Genomic DNA, 11,519 nt, shown 5'->3' on the forward strand with positions numbered 1-11,519 from the left:
AGTGATTTTATTTCTGAATTTATTTCCATATTTTGTACATTCCTTACCATATCTGTGAACAAGGCACCATACTATAGATGCGCTCTTGTGTATTAGATTTTGTTAAATAATAAATAGAATCCCTGTTAGAAAACTCTCCCAAGAAAAAAAGGAATAGTCTAATAATTTGTTCTTTTTACTACAGCCTGATTCTAATAAAAAAAATAATCAGTTCTGTTTGGTATTTATGAGTATTTTGCCATTAGAAGGGCAAAGACACAATATTGACTGTGTTTTCTATATGTTGTTTATCTATAAATTCTGTTTACAGGAAAAGATAATCACTTTGTACTTTGGCCTTTGACTAGGCAAAGGCAAGGCCAGAAATAAAGCAGAATTAAAGCCTTCTGATTTTTGCCTCTGATCTACTTCATTAACAGAGGGCCTCTTGGCCCCTTAAACTCAGATTTCACTGTGATCCATTATACCTTGTCAGTTTTGATCCTTTCAATGGAGACTTTGTTAGTTGAGAGTCTTTTGGTGTCTCTGACCCAGGGAAACTCTGGTTTTGTATAACTCTCAGTAGTGCCAGTCCTTGAACTCTGGGTACAGAAAAGGAGTGATTATACACTCATTATTAAATAATTAATTCCTAAAGAGGGCATGGATAACACTTGTCCTAGAATGAACTTTCAGCTTAATCAAAGTAATCAAGACTTAATTTCAGTCTTGCAAATTTCATCTTGTGTTTTGGTGAAAAAAAAAAAAGAATCACATGGGTATAATATGTATAGAACAATTTTTAAAGCAGCACAGCTTGTTAATGTTAAGTAAACAGCAATATTTCTGAAGTTGGGCAATTTAAACACACTAGGGTCCATTTAGTCAACATTTTTAGGGCTTGGTTGTTAAAGAAATTATATTTACGAAGTCCAATATTTAATCTACTACACAAACTTTGTCAATAGGAAAGAGCATATGAGAAAATTTGAAAGCATGGAAATTTTGTTCTGGTTCAATTTCAAATTGCAGATCTACAACTAAAAAAATAACGTTTCAGAGACAGGATAATGAAACGAGAAACTGTAACATACAAGAAAATAGTAAAACATTCAAAACCAGGCAGCTAATTTTAGTAAATTATCAACCTAAGCTACAGTTTATACAGCATGTACGTCATAAAACTTTACATAAATGTGATGACAGACTTATGTGTAGAATTTTACAGAGCTCTTCTTCTCTGTCATTACATAATTTTGTGGACTGCAAGAACATGTCTCCTTAAAAACCTCTAGCAATAAGCTTAGGCCCTACAGCATGAAATTTAATTATCCCTGTCAGTTTTAGGATACACATTAAATATATTAAGTGAGAATAAATGTGTACACATTTTTCCATAGAAAAATAAATACTATCAAAATATAGGTAAAATTCTCATCCTACATGGTGCATGCCTTAATTCTAGCTCTGGGAAGGCAGAGGCAGATGGATCTCTGGGAGACTGAGGACAGACTGGTCTACATAAGTAATTCCAGGCCAGAAGGGCCTACAGAGAGATGCCGTCTCAAAAAACAATAAACTAACAAGGGCTGGAGAGGTGGCTCAGTGGTTAAGAGCACTAGCTGCTCTAGCAGAGGATCCAGGTTGGATTGCCAGCACCCACATGGTGGCTAAAAACCATCTGTAACTCTGGTTTCAGGGGATCTGTTGCCCTCTTCTGACCACTTCAGGCATTGTACAAAGTGGGTGGCACTTACATGCAGGCAATACACTTATACACATAAAAATAAAAAAATAATTTAAAACATACACACAAAATATGTTGGTAAAATTCTCATTAAAAATGATTGGAAGAAAGTCATATATAAAGTAGTACTAAGAATCCATCAAACAGGAGTCTCAACACCATGTTGGTTCAAGGGATTTTGCTTAGTGTATGTGAATATGGTAGGTTGTTTAAAAGTTCCCATGGGGAAATCTTTTTAAAAATCATTATAGGGAGACCAGTGTTATTTTCCTGAGTGCAAGTTCTTTCTTTTTACTTTTTTAATTTATTCATTTATTACTATTTTGCTGTTTCCAAAACGCTTTCTTTTCAGTTGTTCCAAGGCTTAGGATCTGCTCTGGGCCTTAGAAAACTGCTTAGTGGCTGGAAAGGTTCAGGCGGAGGTCCAGAGACCAGCTGGTTCAGGGCAGAGGAGGGAGCATGGGGACCTAGTTGTGTGTGCTTGAGGGTGAGCTGCTCAGACACTCGCCCAGTGATGGCTGAGGCACTCCAGCCTGCTGAGGTTGGTCAGGTGGTCTCCCATCTTCTTGATAAGCTTCACAACCTCATCCAGGAAGTGGTTTGCCAGGAAGTCACAGAGATGGGGGTCTGTGCAGGCAGAACCTAGGGCATGAAGATCCAAGAGGGCCTGGTTCGGGTTCTTCTCCAGGGCCAAGGTGGCTTCATGGCCTCCTGGGTTTTACCCCACTCATATAGAGCTGATTTCTGTACATCTTTGAAGAGGGTGCGGCCACCAAGCGCTGGTTTTGCAACTTGAGCAGCCGTCATGCTTCTCCTTGGCTATTTGCGGAAGTGGCCTACGCCCTCCAGGACCACATCATCCCGGTAGAAATAGTAGCCTAAGGCTGGAGAGGTGGCTCAGCGTTTGAGAGCACTGACTGCTCTTACAGAAGACTCCGGTTCAATTCCCAGCACCCACATGGTGGTTACCAACCGTCCTTAACTCCAGTTCCAGAGGAATCCTATGGCCCTCTTCTGACCCCTGTGGCATTGCAGGGCAAGGGTGCACTCACATACATGCAGGCAATACACTCATACACATAAAAATAAAAAATAAGAAATAAGAAATAGTAGCCTAGGGAGAGGTAGATGTAGGAGGCCCATAGGTGCAGGTTAACCAAGCGGTTGATCACAGCCTCCACCTCCATGGAATAATTCTGACGGATCTGGGTCTGGGAGGCTATGGCTGATAGGCAGTGTGGAGCTAACCGCAGAGATGGTGTTGGTTGGAGAGTTGGTCCTGGATGCAGCAACTGGAGAGACTGGAAGGCGACTGGAAATTTTAAAATAAAAGAGTCCCTGGGTCTGTTCCATCCAAACACTGTTGAAGCAAGATACAGATCCATTATGTAAGTCCATCTATGTGGTGCAAAGACCACCGAGACTGGAAGAGGAAGTTGAGGAAGTTGGATTCCCTGGAACTGGAGTAATGGTCAGTTGTTAGCCACCATGTGAGTGCTGGCGGTCAAACCCTGGTCCTCTGGAAGACCAGCAGTGCTCTACCTCTGAGCCATCTCTCAGGCCCCCTGAGTGCAATTTCTATCATTTTATTTTTGAATGTTATAATACCTTCAGGTTTTCACACATTGCCTTCTCTATCAACTAAAACCAAATTTGACCCGCTATTACCCCTTACTGCTTTCCTAAAGTGTGTACTGTATGAGTCATCTACTTGACCAATGTGACATAGTCCTAGACCAACAGAATCTGATTGCTTACACTTCATTGCACAGTCTAACATTACAAAAGAATCAAAGATTTACTTAATCATTCTAAAAGCTCTTAATAAAATTGTGTAGAAATCTCTTATGTAATTTTCCCTTCTATCACTTAATTATCCCTGCATTCCAAAACCTGCTCCTTTTCTTATTGATATGAGTTTTCCCCTTGAGAAATTAAAACACTTTGAGGATGCCACATTCTACCCTGAAGACAGTAAATTATTTCTACAAATGAAAGACTAATTTTTAACGTATCAAAATAGGTATACATACAAGTATAATATAAATTAAACACAGATCTAGCCTTACTATTTTTTTTATTTTTATGAACTTAAAAAATTAACATAGCTAAAACAATGGCACAGAAAAAATGTATAATAAAAACCTATATGCTTATAAATTCCGTATTTAAAACATTTTCCCATTCCAGTTTTCCTTTAGCATCTTTCTTTTTATATAGAAAATCTTTTGAAAATGCATATATACAAATCTTTCTCTTTATTTGTGCTTGCGTTTCTCCATTATGTCCAAAAAACATTTTCTCCATACTGATATCTCCAGAAGAACACACTGAATTTTGTTAGTCATGTGATGTTTCTTAACTGATCACAGTTTAAAAAAAAATCCTTCACTATTTCCTAGATAATACCTCACCCACTAGAGTTTTATTGTTGTTGTCATTTTCTGTATTAGGTCTTGCCCAAATTTCTTTCCTCAAACTATTAAATGTTTAAATGGTTTTGCTTTCATTAGATTTTCCTAATGGTCTATCAGTGCTTGTTAATGCGTCTGAAAATATGAATCAGTTCAGAGAACTTCCTGCATTCCAGTGGTTTGCTCTGTGCTCAGAACTCTTTTCTTTGCAAACATTGTCAGTCTCCTTATTTGCTTCTTGCTTCAATCACATACAGTTATAAAACTGCCAAGTGGCAATTTAAATATCCAGTTCTTGGAAAGCCTTCTTTGTGCTCTACTGGGCACAAAGTAACATAACTCAGTGTCATAAAAGGTGTGAGCCAAATTTGAAAATTAGTACAGTTCCAAGAAACGCTTCTCCAACTTCTTCTCCATTCTACCCTCATAGGGTAGAATGAGTTGTGAAGTTATAACATCTATCTCAATTTGTAGCCTAAAGTCACAAGGATTGCTTCTAGCTGGAAATATAGCTGAGTACCTAGTAAGTGGTTAAGCAGAGTTTTAGAGACAGCTTCTTTTAGGTACTGGAATTTCTAGTAAAGCAAGAGTATTACATAGTTACACCAAAGACCTATCTCACTTGAAAATGAATGATTTGGTCCATCAGTTATATTGTGTGTGGTATCTAGTGGCAAATGAGGCATATGGCAAATCTGAAACAAAGATGACAGCTCCAAAAATAGTTCTACCAGGGAAAAACAAACCCATATCTGTATTATTGTTTATTCAAGTATGGAAAAAGGCAGCAGCTCCATTATGGAAGGTGACTAGTACAATCAATCTGTCACAAGCAATCTGGGAGTTCTTGTATATGCAGGTGTTATAGCCAAGTATTTAGAGGTGCTTTCTACTGTTGGAACAATTAAGGGACTTTTCAAGGATTCTTACTAATACCTCACCAATGCCTTCATAAAGTTTTTATGGTGTGATCTTTTAGTGGATAGCATTAAAAATCGACTGTTATAGCTAAGAAGAAGCCTATTCTAACACCACTATCACTTTGAGTCTTTTTTTAATCATTTGTACGGTATCAATGAACCTTAGGACACTTGGCTGTATTTGATTTAAAGCTCTGTTGTGTATTCTACCTTTGGTCAATAAACCAATAAAGGAATCAGCAGGTATATTCTAAAACAATCCAATAAATATAGACTATTTACGATTACACCTGCATTGATAAATATGGTTTATTCCATTTTTCTTACTTTCTATCCCATAACTCTTTTTTAACTTTAAAACATTTTTTATTTATTATTTTTATTTTATGTGTATGCATGTATTGCCTACATTTAGGTAAGTGCACCCATATTGTGCAATGCCCATGAAGGTCAGAAGAGGCTGTTGGATCCCCTGTGACTGGCGTTACAGACAGTTGTTAGCTGCCATGTGGGTACTGGTTTGAACCTGGGTCTTCTGCAAAACAACCAGTGTTCTTAACCACTGAGTCATCACTTCAGCCCCAACCCCATATTTCTTAAAACCCATCCTCTGGTTTTTGTTGCTACAAAATATTTTACAGGTAATTTCAAGATTTGTTTTCAGTCAGAACTTTTTATTTTCTTCACTACTCTGTGCTGGTTCTGAATGGTAGAAATGACAAAGAAAACATATTAGCATGGCATTATATGGTGGCTGTGTCTAGTGTGCTTATTACTGTGCCATTAAGCAAGGCAAAAGTTATTTAACAGACATATTGATGTGATTAAATGTGTATCCCAAAGTTCATGGGTTAGAAACTTGATCCACAATGCAGTTATTCTGTAAAATCTTTGGGTTGTGATGCCACTGGCCTCATGAAAGATTTTATTCTGTACTAGGTACCTCAGGATGTTCCTCTCTTTCCTTCTGTTTTATCCAGAATAAGGAGGCAAAAAGGCCCTTGACAGATTAAAGCTCCCGCTGTTAGACTTCCCAGCCTCCAAATTCAGAAGTTAATACTAATTACTGTTCTTGATAAATTACTTGTTTCAGAGTTTCTGTTAGAGCAGACAAAATAGACAGAGTCTTCTTAATGTTCTCAGACAATGTTTCAAGGCACGTGGTTGGATGCATCTTAGCATTCAGAGGCTCACATATTATGAAGAATTTTATAAATAAAACTCATATAATTAGATACTTTTTGGCTTTGCTATGGCCTTCTTAACACTTTAAAGTCACTCTGTAATATGCATATACAGAGAGATATTACTTGTGTGATGTGTGATTTGATAGCAGTATTAGTAATTAAGACTAGAATAAAAGAACCTGTGTTTGCTCAGCCAGAGAAACCAAGGGAAGATATCTGGCAGACTGCTAGCAATGAAACCACCATATCTTGTGAATATACTGCTATTCAGTAAATTCTCACATTGTGGAAACACACAAATGTATTCTGTTTCTGACATAGCACATTCATGGCTCACTCAGTTTAACTTTATTGATTACTGGAGGGGGGGAAGGTCTAGATTCTAGTTATCCCAAATAGCTAGGCTTAGCTACCCATCTCCAATATGCCAGTTAAATGGACAAGCTACCATGAAATGCAGATAAATTTATCACTATGTCTGCATTGGGAAGAGGAACAAATAAATGGATCTAGTGACCCCAAGACCATCTTGAAGTGAAGTCATGAGCTTTAGGTTTAGGGAAAGAATTGGGACAGGGAAAAAATCTGCATAATCAAGCAATCTTGGTTAAGATGTGGTCCCACCCTACATTATCTCTGTCTTACTTCTAAAAAGTGGTCAAAAATGTCCTGTTTACTGTCAGTGATTGAGGGGATCAATCTGGTTCACAGAAGACTTTTGTACCTGCTTTAGTCTGAGGCCTTATCTTCCTGGATAATTGCCCTCATCTGAGGGTTGGGCTGTTCCTGGAATCCAAGGCAACTCCAGGTACAAGACAACAACTTAACCCTAAATCTTGACGGCTAAGTGTATTTGAAAGACACTACTTCAGTGACTGACATGCCTTATATGCAGAAGGAAACAAGTGACCCACAGTAAAGGAGACGACACAAGACCTATACCAGGATGCCTTGCTTTCATTCTGGTTTTGGTGACCTGGTGGACCCAAGTGAGGACGCAATGACTTCAGTAAAAATGCCTTCTAAGGGTCAATTTCATATCTCATATATTTCTTTCCAATGTTTCATTTACAGATCATTATTTTTTCTTGAGAGCAAATTGACTAATAGGGTAATATGTTTATTGATGTCAATCTAATAGCTTCTTATTAGGATCTTGGTATAAAGCCATTAGAATTCCATATGAATTTTAAGGTCTATGTTAAAACATTGATTTGGTCAGAGATACAAAATACTAATAATTTTTTAAAAGATCTAGCACTAGATAAATTAATAAATAAGATAAAAATAAGTTAATAAATATTTCTAAGAATACTGTCATTTAGCAATGTTAAATATTCCAGGTAACCTGAATAATCACTATTATAAAATAAAATTGTTTCTGATAAAGCATTTTGGAAAATCTCCTTAGGAAAGAGGAAATAATAAATCTACTCAACTCTAAGTGGTTCACAAAAGATTTGTGCCTTGGGAATTACTTGGTCACTGAAGGCATAATTTATAATCACCTAAAATTAGAAAGTAGTTGTGTATAATCCATCTGATTTTATGAAGGGCCAATTGTGCTGAACTAATTAAATTGACTTTTTATAATAGAGTAAGTTTTAATAAGCAGGGGACAATTGAGAGATGTGGAAAAATAAGTGAAAAGTTAGGCTTTAACCAATACTGCTATATGGTTGTGAAGAAAAAAAAATTACAGTATTTACTTTATTTTGAAAATTCATTGGTTTGTGAATCTTAATCTATCATCTGTGTTGTTTTTCAACAAAAAGCTTGTGAAGAAGGAAAACATTTTCTACTTAAACCTATGTTATTTTTGTAAAGTTAAAATAGGGTAACTACAAAAATAACATAGGTTCGAGTGATTATTGTGCATTGTGTACTTGTGGGAAATTGTCTAAAAAATTAATTTTAAAAATTAAGCTGCTTAGCAAAAATCAGTTTAATTATCTGCATTCTGATACAACAGCAAATAGCTTAAATCATGATATTGCCAATTGTAGATTACTTAACTACCTTAAGCATTAAAGAATACAAAAATATATTTTTAATAAATAGCTGTGCATATTTTCATGTATAAGAGCCCAATAAAATAGTATTTTTTATTTATAAATCTTCCAAATTGACCAGTTAAGGAAAGATTTGTTTCTTACTGATATGTTCCTTACAAGAAATTATTTAGTTATAAATAGTAAATACCCATGACTAGTTACATAAAAAAGAGCTGATCTGTTTTATCATTTATTTTTAGTCATCGTAACAATAAGAAAATTGAAAATCAAAGTTCAGTTAACAAATAATGAAACTATAGAATCTGAGCAGTTCTATTTTAAAATTATTTTTATTAAAAGTACATAAATAATTATGACAGAAAGATTAAAATGAGTACTTTCTCTGCTCACTCTGATTATTTTTGGTTAAGATACATGCTATAGGTAAATTACTAGGAAATCAGTGATACTTAATACAAAAAACGGTACTTTTTCTAATAGTTCAGAGATAAAGAATACGGCCCCATAAGCTTCTTTTTCTTTGAGCCCTGAGGAGGGTAGAACTATTTCCATACACAGAAAAAAATTTACATGTTTACACAGTACAGTAGTAATAGAGGAGCAATTATTTTGAATTCATTTGCTAATAGAAGAGTTAACAAAGATTTCACAACAGATTTTAGAACATTATCTTCCTTTATGCTCCTTCTTTTGTTATGCTTCAGGTGAACTCTTTTGAAATATATCCTTAATTGGATTATTGCTGATATAATTTTGTCCTTGCTGCATGCTAGTCGGTGGTATGAAAGGAACGCCATGCTTTAATAAATAAACACTCAAGCCTTTCAGATATGAGAGATAATTACAAACTCTAATTAAATGTTTGGATTTTTTATTAAGTACTTATTGTTTTGTCCCTTGAACTGTTCTCAATTAAACTGACATTCATCACTGAAAAACAAGCAAGGACAAATAACTGCTAGCTGATTATGACTCCAACATTTTATCTCCATCTATTAGGACTCTTGTATATCAAGTTTTCACAAATCAATTGCTGTAGAAATTTATGTTTCATTATTACAATGACATACATAAATTAGGGAAACTATATGAACACATCATAACTAATCCTGATCTACATGTCGACGCAAAAGCATAAAGCTCACCTCAAAGGGGATAAGAGATAGTTTATTCTGGAGCCAAATATGAGTGATCATGGGCCAGGAACACAGATTCAGGTTACCCTAAATTCCATGTTCTGGCATGGTAACAGTTATGTTTTTATAGTAATGGAAAAAAGAAAAGTCATAAATCAAGACACTTTTCAAATACATTGGTGGATACATTCAGTAGGTGGGTCATAGCAAAGTGGGGGGTTTCTACTATAGGTCTCAGATGTTATCTGAGAACAGTTTTAGCTCTTTGATTGGTGAGAGCTGGTGGTCTGCTAGGATAATACATTCTAAAAGGTTTTTATATGTTAGTCACAGGATGTTAGATCAGAAACAGAGATGGGCAAGGAGTGGCTGTTTAGGGGGCTCAAGATGGCCCAAGAAATGGTAATTAGGCTCTGGACCTGTGTTATTCCAAACTCTCCCCATTCATTGAATTTCTTATCAGTTGATCAGCCTTGCAGGAGAAAGTCCAGTTTGAAAACAGAAAGTTTTTTCTGGGGACTTTTATTCACATTCATGTTATTTTCATGTTAAAAATGTAGCAAAAGGAGATGATTATTATTGCTTTGGATGAGACTTAGGTATATTTTAGGCATATTATAAAGTAGAGGAGTAAACAAATGAAAGGCAGGAGAATCGGGTTTCAGACCAGCTAGCCTCCTTAGCTGTTGATTCTGTACAAACCAATATTATGTGTTTTATGCAAACCTTATTTCCATGTCTGTAAATAGGTTATCCCTCTTAAAAAGCTTCACAGCTACTGAAAAAAACTATATCACAACAGACCTTAAATTCACAACAGACCTTTTGTAATATATAGAAGAATTGCTTTAGATTACCTGTTAGCTAAGCAGATAGGGTGCCACATCATTTCTTATTGTAAATGGATAAAATGTGTTTGCTCTACTGGAGACTCAATACAAAGAATTTATTAGTAAGCTCCTGGGTTAAAAAGGGTAGGTTGCTCAACTGGCTCGTTCCTTAGTCTGTTCAGTGGTAGTTGGCTTTGTTCATGGAGACTAGACTGTAAACTCTTTTTTTTTTTTTAGCTTTCTGATACGTGTGGCAGCAGTTTCTCTAGTAATGTTTATTCTCTTAGTTTGAAATGTTAATTTGTAGTCATTTGTTAAATATCAAATGGTCTTTATTCAGCTGGAATAGGAAAATCCAAAGGAATGTGTGGTGCTCAGGGCCTGGGCATTCTTGTAATCCCAGCACTCATAAGAGTCAGTAGAGTCACTCTAAGATTTCAAGGTCAGCCTGGGTTGGATATATGGCTCAAGGACAGCTTGCCTCATATGCACAAAGCACTGGAATTTAGTCCCTCCAAGAAATTAAAATAAGGTACCTAAGACACTGAATATGTTGAAATTAGAAATCTAGAATGATAGTATCTGAACACTGATCTAATTTCCTGAAAGAGTGAATTGTCAAAGTATTGAAAACCATTGTTTTGAGCTGAGTCTTTCATGAGGCCTTAACATACCAGATTGAGCTATGTGGATTTACTCTTAATAAAAATCTCATAAACAGGTGGGTCCACAATAGACTAAGATTAACATGAAACAGGAGATGTTAGTCTACCAGACTCAACCTAACAAGAAATTTGTCTTTGCTTTAATTTTTGCAAAGGGTAACCTAGTATAACCAGTTCATTTAAAAAAAGAAATAGAATTCCCATGTTTTAGTGTCACAAAGCCATTTCCAGGTGGGGTTCCTATTCTACAAATCATAAATAGAAAAACAAAACTTTATTTATGTCTAAGTTTATCTTAATTTTGTCTTTTGACATAGGCATATCACCTGTATTTCTCTATTTTCACACACAAAAAAACTTCATCCAATAATTTTGCAACAACAGCTAGAAGTCATTGAACATTTACTATGGCACAATGTGAAATACATTATTTTATTTTACTAAATATTTATAATAACTACAAGAAGTAAACACATAGTCTTCATTTAAGGAAGCTGAGTCTAAGTGGCCTGTGGTAGAGGCCTCTGTGTGGCTGAACTTTGAGGTTGAACTTCCTGCTTCCTGGACTGCCATTGTCACATAATTCTGGATGAAGTCCCAGTGACTAATGCTCTTGGAGCTTTGGG

The 11,519-nt window shown here is 35.8% G+C and overlaps 1 pseudogene; it reads right to left on the reverse strand.

Moving 5' to 3' along the window:
• Positions 1-2,074: 2,074 nt before the first annotated feature.
• On the reverse strand, positions 2,075-3,111 carry LOC103742409 (annotated as a pseudogene).
• Between the last annotated feature and the right edge of the window lie 8,408 nt (positions 3,112-11,519).

This window comes from Nannospalax galili, unplaced genomic scaffold, assembly GCF_000622305.1.
Source record: "Nannospalax galili isolate Female #2095 unplaced genomic scaffold, S.galili_v1.0 scaffold359, whole genome shotgun sequence".
NCBI lineage: Eukaryota > Metazoa > Chordata > Mammalia > Rodentia > Spalacidae > Nannospalax > Nannospalax galili.